Here is a 15,648-nt window from a genome sequence, read left to right as displayed (position 1 = left end):
ACTCTTGTGAGACTGCAGAAAGTGATATCCAGTTTGAAGAATTATCCAAATACTAAACTAAGTCATTTAATGTTATTGAAATCCTTAAGTTAAAGGAATATTCAAAGTAGGATAAATAAAAGATTAATAGTGGCACTTATTACGAGGTATTGTTCTTTTGTTCATTTTTAAATCATTTTTATTAAGAAATAATTGACATATATCACTGTGTAAATATAGGGCATACAGCATGATGGCTTGATTTATATACATTGTGAAATGATTATTACAATAGATTCAGGTAACAACCATCTTCTCATATGGATACAATAAAAAAGAAAAATTTCTCCTCATAATAAGAACTCATAAGACTTACTCTCTTTATAACCTTCCTATATACCATGCAGCAGCATTTGCCATAGTCAACATGTTGTACTTATATCCCTAGTTCTTACTTATCTTATAACCAGAAATTTGTACCTGCTGACAACCTTTCTCCAGTTTTCTCTCCCCCACCTTCCATTTTTGCTCATCACAAGTCTGTTCTCTTTTTCTTTATGATTCTTTTCTGTTTTTATTCATTTTTTTTTTGATTCCACATGTAAGTGAGATCATCCAGCATTTGCTTTTCATTCATTTCTGACAACAGAAACAAAAGGAGACATAGAGAATGAAATTTAAGAACATTAACTGTAGGGGTCCCTGGGTGGATCAGTTGGTTGAGCACCTGACTCTTGGTTTTGACTCAGGTCCTGATCTCGGGGTTGTGAGACTGGGCACTGGGCATGGAGTCTGCTTCAGATTCTCTCTCCCTCTCCTTTCGCCCATCCCCACCTTCCCTCTCTCCCTCTCTAGAAAATAAAAACAAACAGCAAACCATTAACTATATAATACAGGTAATCCTTAACTGTATAATACAGGTAATCCCAAATATCTTATTTATAGTAAGGTCATTACAAAACTAAAAAGTACACATTTGATAAAAAAAAAAAGAACTTTTCTCTGCATATTCCTTCTCTCATTCATTGGTTAATATGACAGTTTATATTTTCATATTATTTCATGAATCTCTATATCAAACAGTAAGATCAGATATAAATATAGCCATAATAAAAGCAGCAGAGCTTTTGTTTCTTCTCAAAGTCCAACATAAAAACAGAGCACCTAGATAGCAAAGCCCACAAACAACTCCTACAACAAAACTAAGTGGCAAGGTATCCTTCAAATAGAGCCAGGAAAACAAAGAAAAACAAAGAAAAGAATAAGCCTGGTGGCATGGACTGTCCCTAGCACCCAGGTTGTTGACCAGACTAGGGAATGTACAAGATGAGCCTAGACACTCCTACCATATAGTAAAGAAGATATCAAAAACCAGTGGGTTCATGTGGAAATGCATTTGTGAGCCAAAATGAAAAAGCTCCCACTGGCCACATTTGGTACAGACTGAGCTTCAGTACAGATAAAAATTGCAAACTCATCAAATGCACCAAATCATGAATAAATAATGATATAAAAATTGGTTACTTTCAAAGAATTACAGAAAACAAATTCATTGTTTTAAAAACCAGCAACTCAATAAAGTTACCTTTCCTATGACAACTGTACCACTGAGTGACCAAATCTTGGATGAAGGGAAATACTTCTTAATAAAATGATTCTAGCTCATAAGTGCAAATAAAATGCTAGACTTAGAGCATCACCATTTTGCAACCCCCAAATAGCTAACAGATGGAAGCATCAACTTCTGCTAAGATAGGTAACTACGTACCTGCTGATAAAAGAACATTACCTAGACTCTGGCCAAATGGAGTGAATCTGAATCTGATAATTTGCATAGATACAGAGGGACAGAGTTGACTCCACCATCATTATACCATAAAACCCAGGATGTACAAAACTACAAATGGCCTAGGTCGGTTAACAGATAAAATATAAGGAAAGAAAAGGATAAAAGGGGAATCTATAGATTTAAATGAACATTTAAAAAATTTTAAGTTATTAAACTTGGGCAAGTTTAAACTATTATATTAAAGAATAAATCTTTGAGAGATGAAACCATCAAGAAATGAAAGAAAATTATTATTATGAAAGAAAATGAAAGAAATGAAAGAAAAGTAAGGTGGTACTTACTTTTGAGGGCCTTCGGTGGAGAGAAGCACCTGGAAGCTTCCTGGGGTGCCAGCAACACTGTCTTTGTGGACCTGGGCAGTCATTTCAGGGGTGTTCACTTCATCATGTTTCTCCAACTTGTACATTTGTGTTCTGAGGTTTCTGTTATCTGTATTTTCTTTTAAAAATAAGAAGCACAAGTTATAAAACAATAAAGGGCAAAAAAATACAAATGGAAAATAATATTGTAAGGTTACCTTAAATTCAAAGCCATCTTTTCATTGCAACACCAAAGCCAATCATCTTGGGGCAGAAAAAAAGGAGACAAACTGTTAGTCACCACCAGAGATGAGACCCTTGAGACAGCAAAGTGTCAGAGAAGAACCTGCTTCAGGAATCGACAACTTCCACCAGGTAGAACACACTGACATTCCAATCCCCCAGACAAACAGAGAAAGTAATCATAAAGATACTTTCAAAAAGAAATTATCAACGAATGTAATCAAGGCAAGGGGTTCAGAGGATTTTACTCTCACTATAGAGATTATATTCGTAAAATGGGAAATAGAATCCACTAAAGGCAAATGCACTTTGTCACCAACTTTCCTGGAACAGCTCTGTTATGGGAGGTGTGGGCCTCATTTTGTCAGTCATCTTACAGAAGCTATCAAACTTTATCATATACTTCTGAGCACTAGTGACTCCTTAGTGAGCCAGTGTAAACTGAGTAATCTGAGTGGGCACCTCAACTTGTCTATCCCGTGACCCTGCAGGATAGAAGAGATTCATACATTACCTTTCCTCTTCTTAATTGAAATATATCTTTCATATAATACTGTGTCAATTTAAGATGTACAACATGTTGATTTGATACATTTACCTATTGTAATAGGATTGTCATTCAGTGATAGCATCTCTATCATGTGACATAATTATGATTCTTTTTTTCTGTTGGGTTACCCTTTTTTGAAGTAATTTATTCTTTATGCTAAGTCAGCCAAAAGGAATGTAACTGGAGTTCTTGTCCCAGTGGGACAAACAGCTCTGTCCAGGCTTCCTTCCTTAACACAGAAGCAGAAGACAAAAAGCTTTGACCAGGCCTAATTGGGACAGGTTGAGTTAGTGACACCATTTCTTTACCCATCTTTGGATCCACAACCTTTGCTAAGCAAATGAGTAGTTCTTCCTGCCAGAGGCATTTTTCTTCCTTTCTCTCCCTCTCTTCATGTTGTCTTGGCCGAGAGAATCGGCCAAGAATGAATGTGGATGAGAGTGGCAATGTGCCAATTCCAAAGGAGGCCTCAACAGGCATCACCTGTTTCCTTTATCCTTCTTGTACTTCTACCATTAACATGAGAAGAGTTTCCCCCAGGTCAAATCTGCCTTCTTATCTCAGACCCCAGCGTGGCTCTCCATGAAGGAGACCTGAGCCCAGTATACAATGAGAAGCTAAGCCAAGTGACCCCCACAACTTGCAGAACTACCACCAAGCTGGCTTGACCAGTTGACCAACAGACACATGAATTAGAATAAATGCTTGCTGCTTTAAGCCTCGGAGCCTGGGGTGGTTTGGTACATCACCACAAGTAGCCAACACACCAACTAAGCTAGTGTCGTGTGTGATCACTCATTCCTTCCTTAGAATACCAGCCTTCACTTGACTTGTTCCATAGCTAAAACGCAAAAGTGTGCCATTTTCCATATCATGCTGTCTTCTTTTTTGGTCTCCTCCTCCAATCCCTGATGGCACACTAAAAGAGAAGATAATGCAATCCAGGCTTCCGCAATACAACCCGTGTATAAAATTAGTACTACATACATATATATATTCTTTGCAGCCTTCATCTTTGGCCTCACCCTTGCTTTCTTCTCTCTCCTCTCAACTGGGTGATTTGATGATTTGATCCCTCGCATGGCCTGCACGAGTGGAGTACATGTACTCCCTGCATTGTCTTTAGCCTCTATTCCTAGATAAGGGTTGGAAAGTGGGGACGAGGAAAGAAAGCAAAGGGAAAGGAAAGCTTTGCTTCTGTTCATGTTCCATTTTAAACTGCATCCCACCTACAGCCCACTTTGTCATTTCTGAACCATCACTCTTACCTGTGATTCATTTTTGCATGTTTTGTCATTCCCAATTTTGCAATTTCAAGACACTACAAAAGAAATATGCCAGGTGATAAAGAAGATTCTCAGAAGGAGAAAACCGATGCTATCTTCTCCTACTAGTAGGAGTAGGGCCAAGGGAGTCAGTTACCTTATTTAAGGTTATACAGTTGACATCCTACATTATGAGGATGGAGTGAGATTGCCAATGATCCTCTTGGAGGCAAACAAAGTGCCACAAAAAGACCACCTCATAGGTCTCCCTTTCATCCCGTGAATCAGGATAAAGTACCAGATGCCTCACATCCCTCCTGCAAGCGCGGGGCTCTTCTCCAGAGAGCAGTCTCTAGCCAAACTGGGCTGGATGACCAGCATCATCACTGAGAGAGAGTGACCACGACAATTAGTGCCTCCTTCCCCTGGAAGTTTCTCTTTTTCTGGCTGAGTTACAGCCTGGTAGCCACCATGGCTGGAGTTCACATTCCTGATGCTCCAGACCACTGAAATCTCATCTGTGAAACATCCTTCTATCTTTGATGCAGGGAATTTTTTAGATGATCATGTTTTCACAAAACCTGAATAAAAAGTTGCATGACTACATCAGCGAAACTAGGAACTGCCAAAGAACCCTTGGACACCAATGTCCTTAAATTTTGCAATTTTGTTACCCCAGAAATACCTACTGAGGGAACACTGCTGAACACTGAATGGGCACTATTTGAAAAGTACCTTATATACCTAACATTTTACTCAATTCTCAGAACATTCGTATAAAATATGTATTTTCATTTCTATTCTACTGACGAGGATGATTAAGGGCCAAGGGAGTCAGTTACCTTATTTAAGGTTATACAGTTGACAAAAGGGGAAACCGTCAAGGGAAAAACAGGACATCTCACCAATTTGGCAGAGGTGTTGTAAAGAGAAGATGCATTTTTATATGACGTCACATGGTATTTAGATGCACAGGAAAGGCTCACATTATCCTCATTATCTCCCAACGCCCACTCAACATACAGGACTCTTCCTCACTCACCCATTCACTCATTCTTTCAACAAATTCAGACTGAGTAGGTTCTCTGTCAGAGACTGTGCCAAGTACCGGGATGTCCAGCCCTCAAAGACAGATACAGAAATTTAAAAAAGAAAAAAGTGTTTATTGTCGGATTATACACGGTATGCTCAGTGTACTTTACAAGTAGGCTTTAGATTAATAAGAGCTTCCCCCTTACAAAGCAACCAGATTGGGCCCAAGAACAGTCACTCATGCTAAGTTCCACATCAAACTTAAATTTAACAAATGTCTGGGGTCCGATCTCCCAGAAATGGAGAGCCCATTTCGTCTGATCGGCCCCGGCCAGCCGGCACGAGCTACCTCACCCAGCTGCGAGAGATTTCCCTTTGTTCCATGTAAAGAGAGCAATGCTGCCGGCACCAGGCAGCAAACGTGCGGTCTAATTGTCTTGTCCATGCCCTCGGTGGTCTTCTCCTTGGTGAGCCCTTCGGAGCTCCTCTCTTATCTGCTCGGTTGGATGCTGCCTGACTACTCATGAATGGCTGAATAAAAACGTAGTAGATCGGTAAATTGTCTGTGGAGGATTTTCCTTCACACTAACTATGACAGCATCGTCTGCCGCCTGGTCTTGCCAGCCAGGCTTCCTGATCACTGCCATTGTGGGGACCAAGTCCTGCTCTGTGTCCTGAGGCCTCCAGAAGCTCTGTTTTCTCCAGGGGAGAAGATTAATGTGTGTTTGGAAGAAGGATAGATGTGCTCCAATCAAATCTCCGCAGTCATCAGTTCATTATGTCAAATTGACTCGGAAACTTTCATTGAAATTCGCCTCTTACCCACAATAATGATGATGGGATGCAATCAAGCCAGGTATTAGTTCAAATCAGGGGCTTGTTAACTTCCTAATTAGCTCATTGTGGCTGCTGTGTATATAAAAGGCAGGCCCTAATGACAAGCACTGAAACTTCACTTTGTCTTTCTTACTCTTGAGTACTTGAGTCCTTCTGTTTTCTCCTCCATAACAAATGCCGCTGAAGCCCAGCGTGGGCTCCCAATCAGAAAGCTGATTTCAGCTACTCAGGTTGCACCGCAGGCCCCCAGCGCAGGGCTGCAACCGTGCTCTCGTCTCTCTCAAAGCTCTGGGAGAGCCCCCGCCCGGAGGCCACTCTGCCACAACCTCAGCCCCAAATCGCCTCTCGTTCATTCGTCAGAGGATGAGTCTCTCAGCGCACCCACTTGGCATGAGCTCTGCGCCCTGCACTCTGCACTAGACTGTGAGTAGGAAGGATGCACCCCTGTTCTCAAGGAATGGGCAATGTCGTTAGGGAGTCAGAGGTCACCAGGCACTTGCCATTCAATGTGAAAAGAACCAAGGTAGGGACGGTAAGGTGCTGTAAGGACCTGTGGAAGGGGCACCTAGCCCAGCACAGGGAGAGCCGAGTAGGCTTTCTTGAGGAAGTGACATCCTACTCCTGAAGGAATTTCAGACTAAGCAGACAAAAGGACTGTTCTGGGGGAAGAGGGACCTGAGTGAAAATGGAGAATGGGGAGAATATTTTGGGCAAAGTAAGATGTGTGTGCAAAAGTTTCAAAGGTGAAAAAGAGAATGGTTCTTCATAGAATTTTTTTTTTAAGACTTTCAATGTTTTTTAATAGGAGTCCTATCACAGGAGGAGAGTGGACAGGAGAACTTTAGAAGATAAGGAGACTTCCTCAGATCTCCTTGTTCCATTTGAAAGAATATGGACATCATTATGACCCAGGATCCCCATAGAGCATGCTAGAATAACAATGATTATCTGTATTCTACTTTTCGAAGCCTGGGTCACCGCCCTCTGTCCATATGTCCAAAGCCAGTTCAGATAGTGGAGACTATTTCCAAAGATTCCAATTGAGGTCTTCATTAACCCTCTCTGGTAATATCATGTTCTCCCCATCTTCACCCCCTCTATATTCTTTTCCAGTGATGCCTCCACCTTCCAAGAGCTGCCCAATCTAGCGGAGTAGATTAGATGCATGCTTTGTGTAACCCTTATGAGCCCAGATACTTACGTGGTCCAGTCTCAGGGTTATGCCATGATTAAAGAAACAGAGTGAAGCAAGTAAAATCAGTTTCATCACAAGTCAAAGTGTTTCTTGACTTAAATGTTACGACTAAAATTTTTTAAATACTGAAAACAGCATCCAAAGACAAAGTGTATGAAAAAACATATTAAAATCCTTCCTGTCTTGACCATCCACTGGATTTCATGTGCCATAGCTGATTCTCTCTCTCAACCCCACCCTCCTGCTCCCCTTCCACCCATAGTTTCTAGTTCTCTTCTCCAAAAAAATATTTCTTCGAGATCTAGCCTACCTGTCTCTTGTCCTCTGTAATCTTTCCTCTTCTCTTGTCTTGTTTTAGCTCTGTATCTGTTTGGATGCTTTGGGTGTGAGTAGCAGAAGATCCAGTTAAAAGTGGTTTGAACAATGGGATACATATTATCTATAACAGAGACCAGGAGTTTATACTAAAATGTTTCCCCTATTTTTGGCTTACAGCTAGACTATGGAGACTACGTCTCCAGCCTCCCTGCAGTTAGATGGGGCTGTTGGTCAAAATTTAAGTTCTCGCCAACTGAACACGAGTGCTAGTAAGAGGTCACTTTCTGACATGGCTCATAAAACTCCATTGATGTATGTACGTTTTCCCATGCTCTTTCTCTTTTCAGTGGCTTAATACAAAGAAGACAGCAACAAGATGGAGGAAGCCTGAGTTCCTGAATGACTATAAGGAAAATAATTGTTCCCACTGTCTTGAATATCATTATATGAGCAAGAAATAAATTGCCTTAAGCTGTTGATTTTGGGGGTTTGATTTTTTTATAGAAACTTAGATACCCTAATAAATTATTTTTCTTCCTTTTTAAAAATATTTTATTTGTTATCGACAGAGAGAGACACAGTGAGAGAGGGAACACAAGGAGGGGGAGTGGGAAAGGGAGAAGCAGGCTTCCCACTGAGCAGGGAACCCACTGCAGGACTCAATCCCAGGACCCCAGGATTATGACCTGAGCTGAAGGAAGATGCTTAAGGACTGAGTCACCCAGGTGCCCCAGTAAATTATTTTTCTATATGAAAGAGATAGAAAAAAAAAGAAACAGGTTTGAGTTGGCATCTCAATGAGAACATCAAGGACTCCGGCTCTTCCTACATTCTCTGTTCTTCTCTGCTCTGCCCAGTGTGTTGGCAAAATCTCCCAGCACAGCTACAAGACGTCTACTGCTATAAGCATCACACTCTCACCCAAATGGTCTAGGATCAAAAAATGAAAGGATTTCTCATACGTGTCTCTTTTATCAGGAAGTAAAACTTTCTCTAGGAGCCCTCAGCAAACTTCTTATTTCTCGCTGGCCAGAACTGGGTCACACCCCTCAGTCATTAGCGAAGGAGTTGAGAACACCATGACTAAATAAAGCTAACTCTGATTCATCCCCTAAGACTGGAAAAGGGTCCCTGCCTTCTTAACTTAAATTGTTTAACTACCTGCCTGATACCTGACCAAAATTGGGCTCTGCTAGCAAAGAAGAATGAACTGGTGTTGGATAGGAAACCAACAGAGTGGCCATTTGTCCTTCCCAAGCCCCCACATTGTACATTGCAAAGGCCCAATATATAGTCCATCCGTGACAGCATCCTACCCACCAATGACAGAGTTGGAAAATGCAGACAGGTACAAAGTCTCTTTAGCAGAATCGGAAAAGGGGTTGGGAGCTTTTAAGAGTTTACAGGGTCTGTTGATAAGCAGGGAAGACCATGCTGAGTGGTGTGCAAGAAACATGAACACAGAACTACAGGAAATTTGAAGCAGGAGAGAGGAACCACAATTGAAGAAGATGAATGGTCGTTTGGAATAGGCCTTCAGAGTTAATGATACTGGAGAAAAATATGAGGATTAATTTAAGATGAACGGAAAAGCATAACCAAGTGCACAGAGGGGAAAATACTGAGAAGACAGGTGAACGAAGCCACAGAGAACTCTAATTTCACGTGTACCAGGAAGGCTGGGCGAGTGAGCATACAGATAGCCCTAAGAGGGAGTTGTCTACTTTGCAGCATATACTCAAAGCTCCTTGGCCAGAGTATTATGTATCTGTGACACCTCACTTTGCTCAAATCTTATCATTGACCTCAACTCTTGAGACTTCACTAGACAGATGTTCCCTGATGACACCAAACAAACCTGCTTTCTAACCCTCTCTCAGACCTAAAGAGGTTTGTTTCCCCCTCCCTTCCTACCAGGTGTCTGCTATGATTCCTCTGCCAGGAAGACATCGTGATCTGTCACTTTGATTCTCTAATAAAAATGACGTGTGTTGATCATAGATCTACTTTGCACTGGGCCCCAGCTCTAGGTAGTATTGCGCCATGGTCTCTAGCTACCTTATTTCATTGTATGTCATCCCAGTCTTAGGAGAGAGATACTAATATCTCTATTTTATAGGTAAGGAAATTTGGACTCCAAAAAGTTAAATAATTAGTCCGTAATCACAGACTAAGCATGTGGTAGAGAGACAGGACTCAAAGATAGATGTGGCTCACTCTGAAGTTAATGATCTTTCCAGAACTCCACAGCGCTTTGTTGAGACAATGACCATGCTACATTTTCTCAAAGAGATTTTCTTTTCCTCCAACTATATTCTCAGTCTTCCTGAAGATCATATTAATGTCAGGTGTCCCAGCAAGCAGCAAGTGACAGAGCCTTTTAAAGCAGAGAAGAAACAAGAAAAAAAGGAGTTTGACAGTGTCTTAGGGAGGAATTGTAAAGATACAAGGAACAGAAACCCACTTGAAGAAATTCATGAAAATGGAATTTCTATAAGGCCCCATAAGAATCTCATGGAACCCAATTGCAAAAACAAAAATGCACCTGGACTCTTGGGAACTGGACTGTCCCCAGGTCGTTAGTGTCACCTTCCCACTTCTCTTGGGTCCTGTCTTTAGCTCCAGGCTCGCATTGTCTATAAGCTTCATTCTTCTCTTCTCTTCTGCAGAAAAACATCTATGCTCACTCGCGAACATCCCAATGACAGTCTCAGTCTTTGTGTCAGCCTGACATTCAAATCAACTTCTTACAAATAACTGACTTTGTTCCTCCTTTTTCTAAAGTCTCCATAAAGAAAACCGTCGTGGCCCATCTTGATCAAATATTCTCCCCTAATCTGTTCACTGTGGCCATATGAGTTGTAGGGCTACCCTTCTGGGATATCAGGCAATGTAGATTCTCTAAGTGACAGGCATGGAGGTGGGTGTGTTGTGGTAGGAGGGACAAGTCATCGTGTGGGGAAATTATTTTGACATGTCAGACTCTTCCTAAGGCTGCCACAACCACAGATGAAGATGACGGGCTCATAAATCACATGAAAAAGAAGCAAACTACTTCAAGTCATAACTATAATAGGGTTAGCCGCTATTTTTAAGTGAAAGAATACATTGGATCATTTATGAACTATGTTTAAAATGTGTTTTAAAGGACTGGGTAATATACAGGATGCCGGTGTGGCTCAGTCGGTTAAGCATTTGACTCTTGATTTTGGGTTCAAGTCATGCTCGCAGAGTTGTGAGATCGAGCCCTACATGGGGCTCCACACACTATGCAGAGTCTGCTTGAGATTCTCTCCCTCCCTTTGCCCCTCCCCCCACTTGCGCACACTCTTTCTCAAATAAGTAAATCTATATGAAGGATTGGGTAATATAGAACAGGGATCAGTTAACTAAGGCCTTCGCAGTACCCTGTTTTTGTAAATCAACTCTTATTGCCTGTGGCTACTTTCCTTCTACAATAGTATAACTGAGTAGTTGTCAAAGAGCCCCAATGGCCCACAAAGTCTAAAACATTTATTATCTCACCCTTTAAGAGAAAGTGTGCCAAGTGGGTTAAGCCTCTGCCTTCAGCTCAGGTCATGATCTCAGGGTCCTGGGATCGATCCCCGAATCAGGTTCTCTGCTCAGCGGGGAGCCTGCTTCCTCCTCTCTCTCCACCTGCCTCTCTGCCTACTTGTGAACTCTGTCTGTCAAATAAATAAATAAAATCTTAAAAAAAAATATGCTGCTCTGTACAGGATCACTATTTTCAGTAGGTAATTTACAAAGTCATTGTTAATCTTTGGAAGGACGACATAAAAGAGGCTGGCATTCTGGAACACCGGGGTGAGTCTGCTAGAGTACCATAGGCCTTTTATAGAAAATGGAAAGTGGTCTTATCAGGGTTAGCATTGGGGACCTAAGTTAGGTCTGGTCTCGCGAAAGATAGAATTCACTAACACATGCCGGCACCTCTTCTATTTTTCACAATCCCTGAGGAGACATTTTGTGGGTTGGAGATAGATGATAAAAGCCTTCAACTGAAAAATAATCTGTTCCTCAGTGTGTGTGTGTGTGTGTGTGTGTGTGTGTGTGTGTGTTTATTACAGGCTTACAAGGTGTCACTTAACAAATTGTCATTTTAATTCCTGAGGTAGCCATAAATACCTATATCCTGGGCTGGAAACCATAGTATTCAATGTTAGAATCCTGGCTTATTCTCTTATAAAACTAACGTGTGTCAGGCTTTCCTATCTCCAAAAGGCGGCACCGTTACTGGCATTAAGTGCGACAAAAAATGTGAAAAGGTTTCTTTTGAAGCATTTAGGTGTAGTATAAAACAAGATATTCTTGGGATTATTTATTTAACATTCCAGTCAATATTTAATAGAGCCCTGGATAGTGACAAAACCCATTCTTACCACACCATGAAGGAGAGCACAATGTTTATTGGGCAGCCCGTCTATGCTATTTCTTTTGAACACACTACCTCATGGAATCCTCATAATCCACCCTGTGAAGTAGGTACCATTATTTCCATTTCACATATGAGGAGGCAAAAGTGAAATATGTTTCTCAGGGTCAACAAGGCTGACCAACTTATTCTGGTTTGTTTGAGGCTCTCTTGGTCTTGGCACTGAAGGTCCCACATCATGAGAACCCACTCAGTCCTAGAAGAGCCACAACACTGGGTCACCATAAGCACAAATAGAAGCCCCAGCTTAGCCCCAGCTCAAAACTCAGCTGCTAAGTATCGATACTTAATGATCTTAATAGCTTACCTATCAACACACTCACTTGTCCTCACTGAGTTCATCTTATCATAATGTCCACATGGGAGGTCTGTAGGCAGTACCCAAGAACGTGTTTACTCACATGATAGATTTCTCACCACTTCATAAAAAAGGTCCTTTTTCCACAAATGCTAAACCCCAACAGAGGAAGGACCCAGCCAGCGCAACCCCCCCTTGCATGGTTGCCTTCATTATCACTGGTTCAAGTAGCAGTAGGATGAACCCCCCTACCACTTCTGCTACTCCTCGGCAAAGGCCTAGAGTGATTAGAAGGCAGCTAGAACACTGGCTGGAAGTGGCCAGAAGACAGAAGCCTGGACAGCAGTGAGCTTGAAATCTTGAAATAAGTCTTGTTTTTCTCTGGCCATTCCCCTCCCAGATGCTTCACTTGCCTTCTTCCCAGCAACTGAGTAACATCACGCTTTCACTTTGCCCTCGTGGAAACATGCTCCTTAATAAGAAGCTAAAAGCAATCACTCTGAGGTAGAAAGAGAATTTGAAATTCTAAATATCCCCTCTAGAAGGAGTCCTAGCTGCTATGTTCTAGCGCAATCCAATCCTATGAAAAATGAGAACACTGAGGACTACAGAGAACAATAGATTTTGCACCACCACTCATCTCTCACGCTTACATCTTCAGGCCAAATCTTTCCCCTGAACTCCAGGCTTATCCATTTTATTTTATTTTTTTAAGATTTTATTTATTTATTTGAGATCGAGGACAGTGAGAGAGAGCATGAGAGGGGAGAAGATCAGAGGGAGAAGCAGACTCCCCATTGAACTGGGAGCCCAATGTGGGACTTGATCCCAGGACTCCGGGATCATGACCTGAGCCAAAGGCAGTTGCTTAACCAACTGAGCCACCCAGGTGCCCCAGGCTCATATATCCAACAATTTAGCAGACGTCTCTATTTGGATCTATAAAAAGTACCTCAGACTTCATATGTCCCAAACCAAATTCTGTTTTCCTTTGTGTACTGTGTGATACGGGTCCCCAAGACCACCCTTGAGCTTAAGGATTCACTAGAAGGATTCACAGGAATAGGAAGGGCTGTTATACTCACAGCAGTAGTTTATTGCAGTGAAAGGATACAGATTAAAATTGGCAAATGGAGAAAGGTACATGTTCAGAAGAAACCATATGCAAACTTTCAGGAATCCCTCCCAGTGGAGTCAGATGGGGGCACATTTAGTCCACCCAGGATGGGGGAATTGGTGTATGATAACGCATACACAGTATTGCCAACCAAGGAAGCTCACCCGGGTTTTGGTATTCGATGATTCTGGGGGGATGGAGAGGGTTAATCATGTAAACATTGAGTGACCACACGACTGATATCAGTCACTCAATCTCCAACCCCTGAGAGTAAACAGATATTCACTGTAATAATAGTATAATAGATAGTATAATAGTATATAATATAATTAGAATATAATAGTACAATAGATAATAATCTTATCTCTATTTTTGGCCTATTTCGCTTACACTGGTATCTTGTGGTCCAACCAACTCTTCAGACATACAAAAGGACTCTATCAGGCCAAATATCCCAGGGGCTCAGAGGTTATCTCACAGGAGCTGGCCAAAGACCAGTCCTGAAGACTAGCTTTTGTGCTGTCTTTAGGGTTTGAGCAATGCAGACCTGCTGGGTTAACCCTTTCCTGCACACCTTACTTCTCCCTGCCTTCTCTGTGCCAACAGAACCTCATTTTTCTGGATATCCAAGCTGAACCTGGATTAATTCTTGACTCCTCCTGTTCTCCTTATTCCACATCAAATCCATTTGTAAGTCTTGTTAGCACTACCTACATAAATTATTCAGAATTTCAACCACTCCACCCAACCATGGACCAAGCTACCATTATGTAGTACTCAGGTTATTGCAGTAGCTTCCGGCCTAATCTCTAGGCCTCCATCCTTACTGGACTGCAATCCGTCCTCACTCAGCACACCAGCTGGAGTAGATCTTTTATGATGGAAGTCAGGTCAGGTTCCCCCTCTGAGCAAACTCTCCCCATTTTCATGTCCTAGAGACCTCATCCCTCCCGTTCTCTTCTATGATTACTCCTCATCAAGCCATAGTGGTTGCTTCATGGTTTGTTAAGCATATATATCACACTCCTGCCTCAGGACCTTTTGGACTTGCTGTTTTACTTGCATAAGACACTTTCCCCAGACACTGTCAAAGAGGAGTCATTCTTTCAGACTGGTCCTCAAATGTCAGTGTATTAGTAAATTCCACCTTGACCATTGTATGTAGAATGATAGTCCCACCATAACCTCATCACAGCAGCCCTAATCCTTTTCTAATTTTTAAATATTACTTGTAGGGGCCAAGGGTGAGCTCCTTTTAAATGTGCCACTTTGGCATATTGATTATTTTATATAAAAGTTACTTAAGAAACAACCGATGCAAAAAAAAAAAAAAAAAAAGCCTCTAACAACCCCGCCTGTCTCCAGAAGCAAGAAATAAATCTGTCATGCAAAAGGCAATGTTCCAATACCAGGAGGCAAAGAGATCCTTATGATCAGAGGAAATTGAGAGCTGAGAAGGCTATATAAACAGTCCTTGTAACTTTTGTACTGCTGCAGCCCAGGTTGTGCTTAGATGTTTTACTAATTGAAACTCCCAAAGTTAACTTTTCTTTTGTCCTGCCAATTCCTCACAGATACTGTCTCTTTGTTTAAAAAAAAGTATACAAACTGCCTGACTCCGTGATTTCTTGAGGTCTCAGTTTCATTATTGGGTCTCCCTGTGTGCTTAATAAAACTTTGGATTTTTCTCCTTGAAAAACCTTAGAACAGAGGAAGAATGATAGTCATGATAGACAGAAGGAAATTTCTTCCTCCCCCACATGCTTCTCATGTTACATATTTATGTTACTCTGTATTTACCTGTTTATTTGTTTATTGCCATCTCTTGCAACTAGATACAAACCTTATTTTATTTTGCTCACTACTATGACCCATGTCTAGGTAAATGCTGGATACATGGTTTACTAGAAATCCACAAAATAAATGAATGTGATCCCCAGACCACCACCACCAGCAGCAGCAGCAGCAGCAGCAGCAGCAGCAGCAGCAGCAGCAGCAACAGCAGCACCACTAGGGAACTAATAAGAAATGCAAATAATCAAACTCCAGCCCAGACCTACTCAATCAAACTCTGAGGGATAAGGCTGGCAATCTATATCCACCAGTCTTCCAGGTGATTCTAACGCAAATAAAGTTTGAAAACCACGGCTCATGTTAATACCTTATACCCATTACTTACAGATAATGAAGTCTGGAAAGACAAAACTACTCCC

The sequence above is a fragment of the Mustela erminea genome, chromosome 1 (genome assembly GCF_009829155.1).
Source record: "Mustela erminea isolate mMusErm1 chromosome 1, mMusErm1.Pri, whole genome shotgun sequence".
Lineage (NCBI taxonomy): Eukaryota > Metazoa > Chordata > Mammalia > Carnivora > Mustelidae > Mustela > Mustela erminea.
The sequence above is the reverse complement of the archived record's forward strand: the minus strand, read 5'-3'. Positions refer to the sequence as shown.